The sequence below is a fragment of the Sitophilus oryzae genome, unplaced genomic scaffold, assembly GCF_002938485.1.
Source record: "Sitophilus oryzae breed Bouriz unplaced genomic scaffold, Soryzae_2.0 scaffold_979_pilon_pilon, whole genome shotgun sequence".
In the NCBI taxonomy this organism is placed as follows: Eukaryota; Metazoa; Arthropoda; class Insecta; order Coleoptera; family Curculionidae; genus Sitophilus; species Sitophilus oryzae.
The window spans coordinates 818,579-839,446 of NW_022147615.1; positions in this window are offsets into that span (position 1 = coordinate 818,579).

A 20,868-nucleotide genomic window follows, 5' to 3' on the forward strand; every position below is an offset into this window, starting at 1 on the left:
CTAAACACTTTTAGTGCCTTCACATACTCACTTCAGCAAATTTTTCTAAGTGAAAATGGTCTCCCCAGATACTTCTGTCTTGAATTTGCTGGTTTGTGCAATAAAGAAAAAGCAGAAAAACAACGATCGGTTGTTAATAGAAGCAAATTGACCAATGATTGGCTACTTAAAGGAAATCATTATTATTCCCATGTCAATTTGCTTGCAGATATAAAAGTTTGGTTTGGAAATACATGATTGGTTTAACTACCTAAGAATAGACGAGGAAACTTATTTAGAACTATTGAAATTGATTTTTTCGAAAAACTATCACAGTATTGTGCACATCATGCATATGCCAAAAAAACCTTCTGGAGTTTTTGGGAGACATCTTGACTTGCGGAGGGTCGGTTGATACAAGTGTCGTTTAAAGTTGCTAAAGCTGAGTATTGATGCTTATGCGTGAGTACTCCGTACTCTGTACGTGTTTCCCCCTCGTGGGAGCACTGACGCAGTTGGCGGTCAAGTTTGGGTCATATTTCAAAAATGACAGCTCCCAGCGAAAATCTAGTTAAGTCACTGAGTTCTACGTAAAAAGTCTATGGAGCTCAGCTTTCACCTTTTCGATAAGTTATAAGATAACCGAGATACGAAAGTGATCGAAAAAACATTTTCAAATTCAGAACCAAACCAAGGGGGCTAATGAGAGAAAAATGTCTGTCAACAATTTTATACCTTTTTTAATAATAAATAAAAGCTATTTGGCAATTATAACTCGTGTACCTTAAAATATTTTTAGTGTCAAAATTTCACCCTTTCGATTGGCCGCCCCCGCTTTAAGCCCCGGGATCGCGCTGGCAGACATGACTATTTCACAATGGCTACACAAAAGGATACTTCACACAAAAAATTAGCCATGTAACGATGATAAGGTTTTTTATGTAGCCAGCTCTCGGTCTAATATATCGTTACGTATTGCTATGGGGTTTTTGCTGCCGAATTACTAGAATAAAATATTTCAAGGCAGATGACGCTTCTATTCGATAATTTTTATTCGAATAGTTTTCAACGAATGTTTTCTTACTAGCTATCGAATTATTCGAATGAATTGCAACTATCGAATGTTTCGATACTATTCATTCGATAGTTCCCACTACTAGTCCCACTCACAAAAAGGCATAAATAAAAAATGATGTTCTAAAATATTTTTCCACAGCCATATTTCATATCCGGTCAATGAACGAACTTAACTCAGAAACTCCCACAATTAAGTGAACGAATTGCACACTGCGATCCACATCAAAAATAAGCAATTTAACTACTTAATTTTATCTGATAATTATAACATTTCAATAACCAAAACAAAGGATAAATAAATCCAAAAACATCTGATTTGATCTGACAGTGACAAGTGACGGACAGGTGATGATCAAAGATAATAGAGAGCTCGACAAAAAGCCTACTTCTGCTGGTGTGCCCGGTCCAGTGACAATATTGTGTAGCTGTAGCTGTATAATATCGCGGTGTATATCGGGTTGCATAATTGTAAAATTTAAATAAAATAATATTTAACAATAAAATTATAGTAAACATGATGCAAAAATAATAGTTATTCGCGATAATTTATGAGCTAGCACACAGAGGTCGTTGCGAGGAAATTTGACTGTTACACGTTTTATTAGTTAGGTAAGTTTTCGACAGATGATGACAGAAAAAAAATATGACGTCTATACGAATCTGTTTGACTAAAAAACGTTTCTAATATTTTTTAAGTTAAATATGGATGTGTTTATATACCGTGTGGTGCATCGGGACACGGGACAGGAAATCCCATGTAAATTTTGAAAAGGTTAAATATTATCTCCCCAGATGATTTTATGCAAAAATTTTATTTAAAGTTGTACTTTCATCTAGAATTTCGTTTTATTTGGAATAGCATCTAAAAGTTATTTGCAAAACTCTACTTTCAAATTACTAAAAAATTGTAATACGGCCCAGAGAAAGCTGCAGTTAAAATACCAGCAAAAATATGATTTTGTCGTGGTCAAAGTCGATGTCAATTTTTTTTTACAATAATTTATGTGGTTTGGAAAGGATGATTATTTTTTTCTGAATTGGAATGATTATCTACAAAAGAATTAGTTCAAATGTATTCGCGGAGTATGACTTTATTGCTGTTCATTACCTGATCACTCACAGGCCTCGCCCTACGATAATTTAACAAATAAAAGAAATATTTGTAATTAAAAAATGTTTACATCCCCCATTCACAGCCAGTCAATACCCCAAATGATTGTGATTGTTAAATTTACGCCTTACAATACAAAGCTCTTAAGGGGAGAATCTTTAGCTTCTACAGAGATATTGTTTTCAGTTCATCTAAATTTCTGTATTTAATATGCCCATAAAGACGGTTTTTGAATGTTCTCCACAGGAAGAAGTTGTTTGGCGAAAAATCCTGTGGTCTTTTCTAGTGATTTAAAATTTCCGGAAAAACTGTGTCATAGAAAAAAACCGGGTTTTTTTCGGAAAAAAAAACGAAAAAAAAACAGAAAAATTGAAATTGTGTTAAAAATCAGTGTAGAATAGTCTGATAAGGAAATTATCCCATATAAGCCTCATAAAAACATGATTGGTCCTTACATGGTTTTATACATACTAACAAAAGAAATAGATTGACGCAGGATAAAGTTCAAAAGCTGGTTGCGATTCAATCTAGTTTAATGTGCTTAAATCTATATGAAAATGACAAATATATGTATAATCCCAGACCATTTCCGCTTTTAGAACAGTCTGAAAACGTTGTGGATTTAATTCAAGATGAAGAAGAGGGTAATGTGGAGGCAGATTCAGATGCCGATGCTTACTCAGAAGCCGAAGACTCAGAATCGGGCTCGGAGGAAGATCTTCCTCTTAGTTTTTTTGCTAAATAATGTTTCTGTTTTTTGAAATAATAATTTAAGTTTGATTTTTAATATTTTTTACATTTATTTTGTTTAAAAACTTGAAACCAAATTTATTTTTATATTATAAGAAAAATTTTATTTGATTTTGACTATTGACCCCACAAGAATGTAAAATTTGGTTTGGTTTGTTTTTTTTTTCAATTTTTCCAAGGTATGTGAAAAAAAACGGTAAAAACCCTGTTTTTTCCAATTTTTCCCGTATTTTTCCGAAGCGTTAAATCTCTAGTCTTTTCCTACTGTAACCCCCTAGTAGACGGAAGTCAATGTTTTTATTGGGTCCGGTGAACTATCATGACACACGATTTTTGCAAGTTTCTTTTTTTTATCAAAAAGTAACCATTTTTAGTAGTAGATTTAAATAAAAATAAATGGAGATTATGCACAGAATTTTAAAATATTTTAATTTAATTTTAGTAGTTTTTGACACGTATTTGACGTTATGGAGAATTTTAACACTTGATTTAACATGGCAGCGACAAAAGGAACAGCAATGTTGGCAGTTCCACTGAATTTTCTTTTTCTGTTTTTTATTTTTATTTTGAAAAAATAGCCATTTTTAATAATAAAAATGCGTTGGTAATGTGTGAATGGGAAAACTAAAAAAAAACAACAGAGGGAAACAAGAGACTCTTACGCGTGTTTTGGTTGCTTTTGTTTCACTCTTGTTTAAACCAAAATATCAATCAAACAGATAAAAAGGAAAAAAAAAACAGCAAAACCAACCCAAACCAACCCGACCAAGCCCTAACCAACCCATACAAAACCAACCAATACAAAATCAACCAATATCAAACCAACTCAACCCGAGCCAAAGAAATGAAAACACGCTTACAGCGTGTTTTCTTTGTTTTGGTGGCTTACAGCTTACAGCGTGTTTTCATATAACTATAGCAATTGTCTCGCCGGCGCGGCGGTAATTTAGCCAATTTGATAAACTTAAGTAATCTAATTCGTATTAAAAAAAAACATTTTAAAAGCTATGACAAAAAAAGATGCATGAAATTCCGGATAATTTACTAGCTGATATGACAACCATGTATCAATTCGCAATATTTGTCAAAACTCGACCTTCACTACTGTCAGCGTAAACATAGAAACGGATATAAACAAGTCCGCGACTCTTTCATTATCGGTTATGGAATTTGCCCGAAAATTTGCTATAAAAATAAAATAACAACATTTTTAAAAATGTTTTTTATGTGAAACGTCTTTTTCGGCATCAGATTTTAGTCAAAGAATCCAAGAAGTTCATTTTAAGGTAACATAAGTTTCATTTTCAAAGAAAAATCGTGTGTCAGGATAGTTCACCGAAGCCGTTTTTATTTTCTTTGACATGAAGAATATTCAAGTTACTGTTGTTTTCTTCCTGTTCAATTATTTTTGTCTTCACATTTCCATATGCTTAAACCGTGCCGTTAGTTTCAAATCTCTGCCTAGTTTATTCTTTAAACTGTTGACTTATTCGTTATAGGCTTTCAGGAGATTGAGCTGTGAACAAATCTAACACAGCGGGAATACTATTTCCAGCAAAATACCGTTTACCCATCGTAACTTTTTCAGAAGTTGCGAAAATCGTAATTATTTACAAAATTACTCTATTTGGTACCTTCAAATTTATGTGACATCGAACAAAATGTGACGTCGAATTTGGCAGTGACACAATCACATTCTTGTTGGTATTTTAATTGTAGCTTTCTCTGGGCCGTATTATAAAAAATCCTCTTGAAAAAAGCCTATTACAACTTTTGCATAAAATTATCTGGGGAGATAATATTTGACCTTTTCAAAACTTACATTTGATTTACCAGTTTTATTGGTTTATGTATTTCAAAAAAGACAAATCAAATTTCAATATGATTGGAGTGACGGAACGAATCAAAATATGTTAACCTAGACACTAATTTTCATATAAATATCGTCTTTAGTTTAGAAATTATTAGTTAGTTAGTTTAGAAGTTATTTGGAAAAATCCGAAATAGAAATGAAACTTCTCTCCGAAGCATTTTCGGACATGAATTTATACCAACTTTTTCATTATTTTTATCTACAAAATATGCTGCCGAAATTTCCCGAATACAATTCGGACCATATCCTGCATAATCTCAATAATTAAAAAAATCAGAACAATTTTTTTGCTTCTGATTTTTTTATATAAACTTCAATTTGTACTCATACTATATTACAAAATTAGCTTTGCTTTACCAATGTCCGTGACAAGGAAAATCAATCAGAAGTTTATATTTATTATTTCTTGTTTCAGGAGTTCCTGGACTGCCCACCTGCGCGGGGGTCACCATGCGAGAAAAGAAAAGTGGCGCTCTATCGCGGATGCAGAGACTCAAGAAAAGGCTGTCACACTCTTTCGGACGATTATGTAAGTATTTTTTAACAATTGCAATAGAGACCTAGATTATATACATAGAAAAAATGCCACACCTCGTTTAAAAGGACCGCAAGATAAACAGAATGATTTTGTTCTGGTATGTCTTGTCATGTGATATGTATGGTATGAGGCTTAATTGTAAGAAGACCAAAATTCTAATAGTTAGTAAAAATGATGAGGCGCAGTATCAGCAGTTTAGGTCCAATAACGAAACCTTGGACGAAACCTCGAAACAGCGTTACATCACACAAACTTCATACCCGAGAAGTTTATATAGTTTCGATAACTGCACTAGTAAAAACCAAAATAGTTAAATATTATAATTTAGTCACGATTTCAATATTATTTCAATGCGATCAACATGAACGGTAACTGGGACGACGTGAAATTAGGTAGCCGGACAGTTCTGATTTCTGCCGTACTGAGCGCTGTTGTCAGAATTTTAAAAAAATGGTTGAAATGCACCAAACCTATACGATCTTTGCGCGAATTTAACGTGAACATTTTAATTGATATTTTAGTTAATCATTTTGGAAAGAAATGAGTTTTAATTTTTAATTATTTTTTTTCTCTATTTCTGTTAATTTTATAGTAAAATGTTTACATTTATTCGATACTATATTAATAATAGAATTAAATTTGTTTGTTTGAATAATTATACTTGAAATTATTTTGGCTTAGTGTTCGCATATTGGTTAATAGAAGTATCAGGAATTAATATTATTAATATTATTTAGGTTCAATTTATATCATTAATAAATATATTATAATCATGCACTCAAAATGCATTCAGGTCGGCACAATGACCCATTTGCTAATCAAAGGTAAAATTTGAGCATATACACAATATCAATTGTGAATCTGAATATAGCGTATAGAGAATGCACTGAATTTTAAAATATCTCGCTGTAGGCATACGAAATTTGCCAAATATGCAAAATAAATGGAAATTATTTCATTTAAATGAGTGGCATATAGTATCTATGTAGAGTATTATTCCCGACTAATTTATTTGTTTATTGGACGTAAATTAAAATCAGCTTTTGTATTATTTTTATAATTTTCTAGTATTGTCATCCGATAGTGGCAATTTTATTGTGACATTTTATAATCTCTAATTGGATAACATTTATAAATAATAGTAGCATGCTTAAGACATTATTCGCTAAATAATAGTGAAGGGTTGTTATTTAACTATTTGTTATTTTATAACAATTATTTAGAAATAACATAACGCAACCGTTACTACTTTTAAAAAATAACATATAAAATAACGACATGCAGAGATCGACTGTTCGTGAAACGAAGTCGGCGCTCTGCACCGCCACGAAATTCGATGCTGCTCGAAGCAATTCCAAAAAACAACTAGTATGGCTGGAAAACATGTTATTTCGACAACCATCGATACAGGCGGCGAGATACAACGGACAACGGAGTGGGGTATGCGCGCTACAGCGCAGCGCGGCGCAGCGAACGTAGCTGCATCGGTCGATGCCGTCGATGGTCGTGTTGGGCTTGCAACAGCTTAAAAATAATAGGATATAAAAGAAGCAGCTTTTTTTGAAACAGTTGCGGGCATAACGCCTGGCGGTCGAGATAGCAGGAGTGGGAAAGGAACGCTGCTGCATCGGTCGATTGTCGATGGAGGCTCGCAACGGGTTGGAGAATAACGTATAGAAAATAAGCAGTCATTTTAGATACGTTGTTTTTTAACCTGTTACGAGCATAACAGAGCGGCGGTCGAGATAATCGGAGTGGGAAAGTAACGCTGCAGCATCGGTCGATTGTCGATGGAGGTTCGAAACAGGTTGGAGAATAACGTTGTTTTAGATACATTGTTTTTCAATCTGTTACGAGCATAACGGGCGGAGGTCGAGATATTATGGCGCTGTAAGTTTCAGTACGTTATTAAATTTCAATATTTAGGTATTTATTTATTTTGAAAAATTTGTATAGTAAATGTATACAGGGTGTTTTGAAAAATCTGGTCATTGATTAATCACGATCCTGCTTAAAGTCCTTGACGTAAAAAGCTGATTTTTGGAAAACGGATTGACTTTAGGGTGTAGAGGTTCGATAAGGAGGGGTTTCTCGAATCTCAAATTCCAAGAGGGTGAAAACGCCCCTCAAATATTTCAATATTTGTTATTTAAAAAACGGTTAGTCTTTCGGGAAAACGCTTGGACACGCATAATTTATTTTGTTTTTTTACATATTTTGAAATTTTTTAAAAAATCATACAGGGTGTTCCAAAAAGTTGAGTAATTGATTAACCACGATTCTGCTTAAACTCCTCGACGTTTAAAGCTTATTTTTGGCAAATGTGAAAAATTTTTATCCAGTTTGTATGTTAATGGAAATTCTTGTTTTGCTGTATCATCACCATTACAAATTATTAATTCGACGCGAACGAAGTCGCGGGTGCACGCTAGTTTAAGTGTAAAATTAATTCGAACTCTAGTGTGTAGTTGGTTTACTTATGAAGAATATACTACACTTTTTGTTATATTGCTATTTTTTGACCGCAAATAGTAAAATCATAACTAATAGCTTCCCGCCCGTCGAGTGAGATGCACCCTGTACACTGCTACGCAATTCAGGATCTACGCGGATCGAGGGGCAGGGCGTAGGTAGATCGGAATGTATAGGTATAGACGAGTGGCGGCATTTTGGCTTTTTTTTATCGCAATTTGTAAACAACCACCGTTTTTAGAGAGGTATTTTAGAGAACAATCGATATTTAGAAATGTTTTGACACCCTGGAAATACTACCACCGAGCACGTCATTGTTGCAACTTGCAACTGCGTTAATACGCCTGGCGGTGACCGCCTCATACTCTTTCAGATATTTAGCAATAAAATAAAGAAACCTGTTATTTTTAAGCTGTTATTTTAAGCTGTTTTTTTTTTATAAATAACTATAACAGTTTCAACTGTTATCTAAAAATAACAGTTTTGCCCATCACTACTAAATAAATAATTATTGCAAATTCCTTTACGGTAAAAATGAAGAAATATCTAATATTATTTCTAACAAATAAATAAATTATTCGTCCATGGGATATCTTACTAATTAATTACAATTACGAAACCATCTTAGTCTAATTAATAATTTCATAGCAATGTGACAATAACTAAAAAAATATTATCTTACTTACATGCAGTATAAGCCCATAAAAAATGAATTTACATTAATATTGGTGTTTAAAAATAGAATAAACAGTTTCATTTTCCTCGCTTCCTAGCCTGTTGCTCCACGGAGACCTGATTGTTAAAAGATTAATAACGGTATATTAACGAATCAATAAAAAAAATAGAACTTCTTTACAAAGTAGAAAAACATAGTAGATATCTTTTAAACAGTAGTTTTTCGAAGCATTCTCCACGAAGAGAAATGCATTTTTGCATCCGTTGTAACCAGTTTTGAATGCAGCTATTTCACTAGCTTGTTGGTACCTTGCTGACTGCATCTTCTGGGGATCAAACCTTTGAATTGAATTTTGGAAAAACAAAAAAGTCACTAGAACTTAGATCGGGACTGTATGGAGGATGGTCCAACAATTCGATGTTTTTCTTGCTTTAAAAACTCAATTGTTTTTCGAGTTGTGTGAGAACTTGGTGGATAATCATTTATTGAGGATTGGTTTTTTGAAACAGTAAAATTTTTTGAATTGAGGGAGAAATGCCCAATGATGCTTCAATTTCACGATATATGACATGTAGATCTTCTTGGATCAGCTTACGTACTGCATCGACGTTTTGAAACTAGCGTTTTGTCCCGACCTACATAAGTCCTGAGCGATTGCTGTTATTGGTAGACCTGTTTGTTGAGACAACTGTCTTCGAGGACAGAACTTGGTGGATAATCATTCGCCGTTGAGGATTGGTTTTTTGAAACGGTAAAATTTTTTGAATTGGGGGAGGGCCCAATGATGCTTCAATTTCACGATATATGACATGTAGATCTTCTTGGATCAGCTGACGTACTGCATCGACGTTTTGAAACTACCGTTTTGTCCCGACCTACATAAGTCCTGAGTGATTGCTGTTATTGGTAGACCTGTTTGTTGAGACAACTGTCTTCGAAAATTATTGCTCGAAAATTTTCTCGGCTTAATTCAATTTTTCGGCTGACTTTATAATTTCAAACATTCGTTTTAGGTACATCTTTAAAAGAAGCGGTCTAAAGCATTGGCGTTAAGTTAACTAAAAATGACAGTTAATTTTGCCATTTAATATACCGTGCTGGCAACTCTTACTTTTCGGTCGGTATTTAAATGTGTGGATGTAAATCGCATAGGGATCTTATTAAGTCGGAGTGAGAGAAATGCGACGGTGTGCTGTTACGGCGTTGTCACATTTACGTAAAGATTTTTTTTTGAAAAGATAACTAGATAAAATCATTAGATACGTTTCTGAGCATCTGAAATGGAATTATAAGAATATCGTTAGGGTTTTTTTATAACGAGAAAACGTCAGTAATCGCGATAATTTAAAAACTCAACTTTTTAACACATAACACGCGGTAACTCAAGAACCACTTTAGATATTGAAACTTTATTTTTATTTTGTTAAGTTTGTTACTTAAGTTCTGATCTTTTACAAGATGTTTAAATAAAGAAAAATTTGATAGGCTTGTTTTTTTTTCATTCAAAAATTTTAAAGTATCCATCCATTTACTTTTAGTGCAAAGCAATTCTCAGCAATTATGTAACTTTTTTATTTATAAAGATTTTCACATACTGTCTGCGAAGAAAATATAGCAGAAATATTAAGAAAGTTTTTGCAAAAAATTACAATCAATTGTTTCTAATGGATTTCAAAATATCGATTTTTGAATTCAGAGTTCTAATAGCGCGACCACTGTCGAACACCAACTCAATTCCACTTATTTTTACCAAAAGTGTAAGTGTTTCTAACTTGCTCTTAATTTACAAGCTATAGAGAAAATTACGACTCGTTATTAAATAAACCATTAAAGTATCACGAGACGTAATTAAATCGTGAAGCTGAACGCATGATGTACACCCTTTCCTAGATTTTAATACTGAGGTACTGATTGGGTCGACCGGTCGACCACAATGATACAATAAACGGAATATAAGATATTGTGCATGTAGTTGGCGGAGCTTAACAGAAAATTACTACCCGGGCGACGTCATGCGTGCGGAGAAGAGATTTACGACCGCCAAGGATCTTATCTTTCGTTTACTTTATCATGGGTCGACCACGACGAATCTGGTTATCCCCTTCCACCTCTCTTAGCAATGTGCACAGTTTCTCGGTTTATTTCTTACGTTTGGCAACGTTTTTACTGTTCTCTCTTTGTTCAGTACATTATAAACGCATTGTAACTCTTCTTACATATTGAAATCTCGAGCCAAGACTAACCTTTGCTAGCCCTAGTATGTTGACAGGCGACTATGATGTTTCTATATGCGAAATATAAAAAAACCACCCTCGTACTAAATTTATTAATGAATAATAATCATTAATGAACTCTCAAAATTTTTGTTTGGAAACAAATACAGACCAAATATTTTGTTCATGTGTGTTAAAATAGAATATAAATGTATTATCTTTCTAAGATAAGAACGATTACAACTCGTTATCAAATTAAACATTTAATTGCATTTTATACAGGTCCTTGCCTTTGTTTATAAAAAAAAGGATGTGTATTGCTATGGAGAATAATTCTCGGGAAGTACTTATCTTAAGTCATAACAGATAGGCGCAAGCAATTAAATATTCGTTTGTTTATCAGAGCAGTTCTAAAAATTAAACATTACTTAGCCTGTTCAAATATACACAGATGTTTGTGGGGGTTACGAAACTTCATCAGGGGCGTAGATTGTACTGTAAGTTCGTGTTAGGAAGTTTTTGTTTATATTGTATTCATATCGGACGATATACCGGGTGTTTTACAATAGTGGCTTAACCCTATAACTTTTTATCTTTTTGGATAAAAAATCGAGATTTAGTATGTTAGTATATGACATAAATTAGGATTGATTGACGTATTCAATTATTTTCGGGCACTTCCTGTTTCACCGGAAATGGCTACAAGTTTTGAATTTTAAATGACACCCTCGGTATTTTTTCCTTTATTTGATAGAAAATTAGGTTCTGAGTAAAATGACATCTCATATATGTCAACTCTGACATTTTCGCTCAAAAAAAATATATATTTTAAATGTAGATTGTGGCTTTGTTCATAAAGACAATTTGACTAGAAATACCAAGTGTGTAGTACCAAAATATTGGTAAAAATGCCTTTTTAAAATATGCCAATGAGGCACCCTCGTTCCATTTGAAAAAAATTAGTTATGATTAAAAATAGAATGTAGGTATTTTTTAACCAGACAGGAAAACTCACGATAAACACTAGAAGATCAAATTTATGTTTCCAAAGCTTCGTGTTAAATAAAACACTAAATCACCCCCGTACACCAAAACACTTTTACTTTTGCATTGGACGCTTGTTTCGCTAACCATGTTACCATCATCTGAAAAAATGAAAAAGATATAGGGGTGAGCCGCTTTTGAAAAACACCCGGTTATTATGTTTGTTCCAACCCACTCATTTTGTACAGTATTGGTATTATATTTTAATCTACTTTTAATAGTCTTTAACGTTATATTTTTTTAATATTTCACGTATGGCCTTTCTTTTTAATATTTTTATATAAATTTGATAAAAATATGTAAATACCTGTCCAGCACCATGTCGAATTTGGAGCCTATAAACTGTTTCTCAAAATTGTCTCCGATTTCTTCGTTTAATAATTCGCAAATAGCGGCTATGCTTGTTTGAACAAACTAGTGCGGACCCAATTAAAAACACAATGTGAGTGAACAAATATTCGTTTCGATTTTGATTGACCAACTAAAATATACTCGTGAGAACGCTGTTAGTGAGTAATCTTTCAAAAATTCGCGAAACCAACCTAGGACATTTTTAAGGATTTACGTATTTTCTTCTTCATGTACCGCTCCTAACGGAGGTTGGCAATCATCATGGCTATTTTGATTTTATTTGCGGCTGCTCTAAATAACCAATTCGACGTCATTCCATTCCATTTTCTGTGGTCCTTCAGCCAAGATGTTCGTCTTCTACCCCGACTACATTCTTCTTGGATTTTTCCTTCTATAATATTCTGGAGCAATTCGTATCTAGGACCTCTTCTAAAATGTGCAAAATATTCTAATTTTTTCCGTTTTAGGGTTTTATGTATTTCTTCTTCCTTGTTCATACGGTGCCACGCCCTTTCTAATTTGAAGTTCAATAAAACACAAAGTTTACTTAATCTGAATGAGTTGCATAGAGGCCACTAGCTTTTTAATTTTAACAGCCGGGTGGTCGGGGTTCAAAGATATTAATAAAAGGGCGCCACGAGATTATACTCTATGAACTTGGCAATAAAGATGTAACTATTAGAGATGAGCAAAACTGCGATTTTCCAATCGCAGTTGAAACTGCGATTGTGATTTATAAATCGCTGCGACTGAAACCTGCGATTGCGCTTTTGATATTTTTAAATTGGTACGCTGTAAACTGAGAAGCTCAATCCCAAAATGTTCAATAAAAAACAGAATAAATAGCGGAATCATTTTTTTATAAAAACTTACAAGTAAACTGTTGGGTGTTTCGAAGCCATGTGCCTTTTAAAATTTATAGTGCTTATTTTTTATATTTTTGCTGCACACATATTGCACTTAATATTTTCATCAATTGCCAAAAAAAATCCAGAATTAACTTAGTTTCCTTTTTTTAAACATTTTTGATTAGAACAGAACCAATAAATTTAAAAGGGAAATTAAAAATACATAAAATGTTCAAAATATTCGAATGTGCTTTTTAACAGTCTGTAGGTATACTAACGAAAAATTTACTATAAAAAAGGTTGCCGCCAACCTTACAGATAACTAGAAAAAAAACTGTTTATTTTATCTTTTTTTCTTTTAAAAACATTTTCTTTATACAGGGTGTCCCAGAAATAAGTGCAAATATTTTAACTGGTAATATAGTTCAACCCCAGAAACACGCCTATGAGGTTTTTTTTGCGAAAAAAAAAATTTGAAAATTTTAAATCTTTTGAAAATTTTTTTGGAAATTTTTTAAGTTTTTAGTTAAAAAACATAATTTCTTGATAATATGGCAGCATAGGTATTACATTAAATTTGCAAGAAGGAAAATCCAGAAAAGATCCAGAGAATCTCAAAATTTTAGCAATTTTTTTTTTTGGTAATTTTCAAAGTAAAATAACTCCGTTATTTTGGACTTATTTAAAAAACGATAAATAGAAAATATGTCGCTTTTATCGAGATCTACCACCCCTTAAAATATTTGCACTTCTTTCTGGGACACCCTGTATATGTAACTCAAAAGAAGCCGACACGCTGACGGCTTTCATACGACCAGTCCAGTGCAAGTGCAAATTTTCGAACTTTTAGATAAATAAAAGGACAATATCACATTTTATTATATTTGAAATTTCTCTAAAATGAAAAAAAAACTGATTGTATTTGTAAAGGATGTATTTAAATTAACATAGCAGTCGATCCACAACTGTTAGTTAATACTCAGAAAATTATTATGGATTGTTATAAAAATGTTTATAATAATATAATATATAACAAAATGTAATAAATAAAAAGCGCTGAAAAAAGTATCCATATAGCGATTTTCGTTCGCCGCTCTTCGTTGGCGTGCCCACTCCCGATGCAGCGCGGCGCTGCGCCGGTGCCATTGGAAATCGCAATCGCAATGCTGGTTGCGATGAGCTGCGATTTTCGTTCAGCTCCTCGTTCGCCTGCCCACTGCCGTGTTGACGACGCGGCGCCGCCGGCCGGTGCGAACGAGAATCGCAGTTGCGATTTTCATTCCCAGCTCTTCATTCGCCTGCTCAGTGCCGTGTCGACGCACCGCCGCCGCTGCGCCGGTGCGGACGAAAATCGCAATGCTGTGATTTTCGTTCGCAGCTCTTCGTTCGCGTGCCCACTGCGATTACAAATCGCAACTGGTGTAATATTGGTAGCCTAAAAATCCAAAATCGGCAGATAGATGTTTCAATCGCAAGTCGCAGTTTGCTATGGAAAGAAATCGCAGGTTGCGATTGCGAATTTACAATCGCTGCGATTAAATCGCAGTTTGCGATTTTCTGCTCATCTCTAGTAACTATTAAGTAGACTTCAACACTAACCTCGAACTGTTGAGTGCAACTATCATGAACTTCAAATATTCTATAACTATTTGTACTTAAGTGACCTAACTTAACTATGAGACTAGACTGTAAATAATACTACTAAAAATATTTAAGCAATATATTGAAATATTAAAAAGTTAAATAGGATATATAAAAAGTTATTATATAAAGAAAAGAAATGAATGAAATGTAATTGAAGGTAAATGAAAATAGATGTAAAGTGAAATGAAATTTAAATCAATAAAAAACTAAAAGTATGACGTCATAATCCCCCTTACTTAAACTAAGTACAAAATCCTGGGTAGATTACAAATATCAAACTAAATCTAAACAGTCTTACTCTAAGAGTCTTGAAATTACTCGGAGTTCCTCCGGTTGAGCTACGGTGTATAGCTATGGGTGGCTACGACGGTGTACAGCAGCTCAATGTGATGTCACTGGAGCCCACGGATGTCAGCAGAGATACAGATGCATGGCAGGTGTTTCAAATGATGAACATAAAAAACCCTAAATAATATTGGTTGTCTTGAAAAGAGCCTCAATTATAGAACAAGGACTAGCACAACGTGTAGGAGTTAATGAAGGTAATAAAGAAGGACTAATTAAATCTGAACTTTACCTCAACGAGGGTTTATGATGTCCAACGGGTAACTCTACACACGGGCAACAGGAACGGATGGAATTCTGGACTGTTCTGTGCTACGGTCTGGATCGGTCTTCTTGCTCTACAATTACGAACAACCAAATAAGATTTAAGAAAGATAATACTCAACTAATCTTTCTGCACCACGTGGGCGTGGAAAAGTCGAAAACCAGACAACAATATAAACAAAAATCAGTTGAGCATTGACTTAGAATAGGCAGAAGAATTATAGCATACCTTGGAACTGTTCGTGGACTTCTTGGGCACGTGGAATCGGAATATCGGTCGGAGAATTTGGCTATTTAATCCCTTACGGAAATTGGTCGGTGGTCCATACAAATCAACAAAATCCAACCACGTCTCTGACCAAAGGTGTTTCGGAAGCCTTAATCCTTGTTTACGAAGACCTGCTATTCGCCAACAGGGAATGCTTCACGAAACGGCAGCCAGTTCTTCACGACGATATTCTCGGTCGGGGAGTACACAAGAAGTGATGCAAGGATTCGATTTCCTTCACAAAATCAGATTTCAACCGGAAATCTCCCTCCAGGATATAGATAGAGAATTATATATCTTGACTAGTCCAACTCACAAAAAGGCATAAATAAAAAATGATGTTTTAGAATATTTTCTAACAGCCATATTTCATATCCGGTCAATGAACGAACTAAACTCAGAAATCCCACAATTAAATGAACGAATTGCACACTGCGATCCACATCAAAAATAACCAATTTAACTACGAAATTTTATCTGATAATTATAAAATTTCAATAACCAAAACAAAGGATAAATAAATCCAAAAACATCTGATTTGATCTGACAGTGACAAGGGACAAGTGATGACCAAAGATTTAGAGAGATGGACAAAAATTCTAATGCTGGGCGGTATCCAGTAACAATATTCTGTGGCTCTATAGCGCGGTGTATATCGGGTTGCATAATGGTAAAATTTAAATAAAATAATATTTAACAATAAAATTATAGTAAACATGATGCAAAAATAATAGCTATTTGTGATATTTTATGAGCTAGCACACAGAGGTCGTTGCGAGGAAATTTTACTGTTACAACGGCGTAACACCTCGATATTTGTAACTCTATCGACCGAAGAAATCCGTAACATGCGACCATAACACCACCTTTCGAAAGTTTCCACCAGTTTGTTAATTTCGGCTGTTTTAGGGGTCCACACTTCGGCACCATACAATAAGGTCGAAAACACGTAACATCGGAGCATTCTTATTCTCAAATCTAAGTTTGTATCTCTACTGCAAAGAAATTTCTTTAGTTTTAAAAAGAATTTCTGGCTATCTCAATCCTGGATTTTATTTCTTGCAATTGTTCGGTAGATTTATTTATTATTGTGCCAAAGTATTTGTAGTGTTGGACTTTTTCTATTGGCGTGCTGTCTATTGATATTGAAGTATTTACATTTTGGTCTTTTGTAATAATCATGAATTTTGTTTTCTTCAAATTCATGTTCAGCCCATATTGTTTGCAGGATGCATTTGTTCTTTGTTTACTATTGTTTGTTATTACCACTGCATCGTCTGCGTATTACCACGTATCTGATATTGTTGATTCGTTGGCCATTCACTTTGATTCCCTCATCTCCGTCTTCCAAAGATTCTTGAAAGATGGCCTCACATATATATATATATATATATATATATATATATATATATATATATATATATATATATATATATATATATATATATATATATATATATATATATATATATATAATATATATTGAAAAGGAGGGGAGACAAGATGCATCCCTGACATACACCTCGTTGTATTTGTATATTTTCAGAAAAACCATCATTTAATCTGATCATAGCGGTTTGTCCCCAATACAGGTTCGCTATCAATCTTATATCTTATCTTATGTACAAAATATAATAAAAAGATTGACTTCAGAATCTGGTACACTAATTTATAAATTAAAGGGGCTTTCCGAGAGACTTTTTGATAATATTACTCGAAGCAACAGAACTTTTAGTATGTTTGTTTGGGTTCGGAACTGATTAGCAAATATACGGAGTTTATTTTCAGATAATTTTCATCCGGTCTTCCTGTAAAAGCACACTTTCGTACATCCTTGTATAATATGCTTACCTTACCCTTCTTAGATTACATAGGTTCTTATTAAATTAAGCTTATGTAATTTGTTGAGATGATATGATGTTTACATATAATATGTTATATTGTTTCTTAAACTTGTATTATTAATTAGTAACATCTGATACTTAAAACAAGAAATTGATTATTAGTTAAAACAGGGACTAAAACTAGCCACAACACGTCCTATTATATTCGCGCAAGTCTAGACTTCCGCAAACTCGTAGTTTTTTAGTTTAGCGGGTAAATACTTTATTTAGTGGCTTAGCACAAACTACACTTGTGTGTAAGTCTCGGAATCAAATATTGGAACTTTCTTGAAACTTGCACAAGTACAAATCCTTGCGTAATAATCTCCCCACACACGTTTCAGTATACCTGCACAAGTCTAGTTTGCGGAAGTATACTTGAACGTGTGTGGGTGGCATAATATTGATTTGGAGTAATTTTTAATTAATTCTCTAGCCAATAATTAATTTTGTTTGCAAAACAGTTCAGTCAGTATACTGTTTGTACTTTATATGTTTTTTTGCTCATTAATAGATTTATTTACTATTGTCGGCTTGGATTATTGGATAATCTAATACCCAACGTGTTTTATATTGTTTTACGATGTTTTAATTTGATTTATCATTATGCATCTTTCCTCAATGTATAATCTACAATATGGGGACACATATAGATTTGTTATATATGGGGGTATCTCATATAACTTCTTATCGAAATGATTGCTTCTATATGCCTCAACAGGCAATTTCAGCAGCCCTCTGATGTTTATATTTCTTTCCCCTTAATTTTGTTTCGATCTCTCGAAACATATTATATCTGCGACATATTTTTCCAATTAGCGCCGATGATTTATGTCGGTCCAATTATGTGATCTGCCATTTTCGTTATCTCGGTTTATTCGAAATCCTAATTGGCATTTTTGCCAGAGTAGAGCGAATGGGAGAATTATAACCACTCATATTATCAGGTTAACTGATTGCGTTATATTGTTATTACAGTTATAATAATTATTAACAAGGTAAATAATAAATAGCAAAGAAAAGAGAGCAAATGAGAAGTAAACAATCATTAAAATAATTTACTTTTTTATTTTAGTGTTTTTTTCTTTTCATTTGCTTGAAGGTTTTAATGATAATGACGAATGGTATAACTAAGGGTTTCTTGGACCTCCATTATCTATGTCTTTTAAGTTTATATCACGCTTCGACTACTAACAGCTATTGCTATTTAAACCACAGATCCTGATTTCTAGAATACACGACTAGCAGATTATCAAATTTAAGGCATTTCTGTGGGAAGCTCATGTGTAGAATTTTAAACCAATGGAATTTATAATACAACTAAAGGAAATAATGTCAGAAAATTAATTGCCAAGTCCTCCTATTTTAATAAGCACAGAGCAATATTCCTTCATAGTTTTTTTGTTTGGTTTATGTTTTTTGATTGTCAATATTCTGGGCTGATGCTTCAATAAAATCTGTGAGATACTATTTTTTTAGTGAGTACCCATCTTTTATGTTTAGAATAACAGATATGTTTTGCTCTATCATAATATACATATGTTTCTGAACATATTTTTATATTTGGAAATCATCATCATTTTCAGCTTTTTCAACCATTTCCAATTGTCTAGGCACCCTCACATATTTAGATACTTTCTTTATAATTGGGTTGTGCCATTGTTGTCTAGTGCTGGCTATGCGGGCCCAAGTTATCCCTACTACTTTCCTAATCTCATGATCCCATCTCAGGTTTGATCTTCTTCTATAGGTCTCTTTATTCTTCGTGGGTACCATACTGTCATTTTTGTGGTCCATCTGTTGTGAGTCTTTTGTCGTATCCACCCTATTCATTGAGTGGCGTACGACCTGTAGTTTTCTTATAATGTCCGTTTTAAGGGTCCAGGTTTCGCATGCATAGGTCATGACTGGTAGTACACATTAGTCGAATGTTTTCTTCTTTAGATAAAGTGGAATTCGATATTTGAATATGATTAACTTTCTTCCATAAGTACTTCATGCTACCTTAATTCTTCTGTTCATTTCTGGTAGTAGAGATCCCGAGCTGTGTATTAGTTGTCCCAATATATTCGTCTACTATTACTGTTTCTTCTACTATCTCTATCTTCTATCTATTCTACTCTTTCTCTTCAATCGTTCCTCGTAGGAGGGTCGTGACTTCTATGAGAATACTTTTTGTTTTATAAGACCTTTCCAGGCTAATCTGTCTTCAGCTCGATGGATAGCTAAGTGTAGGGGTAGCCCCTTTGTTTGTCTTACTTGATCGATCCATCTTATTGCGGACCGACCTCTACATCTTTTTCCTTGGACATCACCAGTTATAATAATTTTTGCCATGTTGTTGGCAAGTCTTCGAGCAATGTGTCCAAAGTACTCGAGGATGCGTTTTAGACAGATAGCCGACAGTCGGGTGCTTATGTTGAGCTCATTAATTAATTATTGATAGATTAGTTCTTCTAGCTGTCCAAGGTATGCTCAGTATACGTCTATAGCACCACATTTCAAAGCTGTCTATTATGCTATTATGCGCCTTTCCGATGCTTTGATGGTCCAGGATTCCAGTCCATAAAGAAATATTGAGAGGACAATTGTATGCAGCAAATTCTTTTTTGTGTGGGTTGTTATCACTCTGCTCTGTCATATTCTTGCGTTGATGGCAGTTTTTGCTAACTGTATTCTGCGTCTAATTTCTATTTTACAATTGCCTTTGTCGTTTATGGTTGATCTTAGATAAACAAAATCATGAACCACTTCGACACCATTAAGCCGAAAAGATCCTTGTAGGGTTTTCCCTCTACCCAAGAACATTAATTTCGTTTTTTGACGTTGATAGTCCCATCTCACCACTTTGATTTTCTACTCGCAACAGTAGACTCGCCATTTCTTCTTTACTCATCGCAATTAATGTTGTGCCGTTTGCAAATCGCAAGTTATTGATTTTAGCTCCTCCCACACTGATAACCTCCATCCCAGTTTTCCAGAGCTCTCCGCATAATATATTTCCCATATATATTAAAGAGGATGGGTGAGAGTATACACCCCTGTCGGACGCCTTTATGTATTTGAAAGTGTTCAGACATGTGTTCATCCATTTTTACCATCGCTGTGATATTAGTATATAAGCTCTCGATCAATGCTACAAGATGTTCGGATACCCCCATTTCTCTTAAAATCCTCCAGAGCTTTATCAATTTGACGCAATCAAATGCTTTGTTGTAGTCCACAAAGCAAATGGCAGCTGGTATATCAAATTCTCTGCACTTTTCTATCAGTTGTCGCACATTGGTTATTTGTCCACGGGTACCTCTGCCTGTGACAAATCCTGCTTGTTGTTTAGGTATTTGGGAGTTGAGGTAATATTTTAAACACTCATTTATTAAATTTAGCATTAGAAATGATGGTTTATAAATACTCATATTGCTCGTTTTTCATTATTGGTTTGCCTTAAAACATAATCATTACTTAACTGACCGATATTATTTAACAACAAAATTATAAAATCTGATGGAGTATTAAAATTATGGCATAGCCA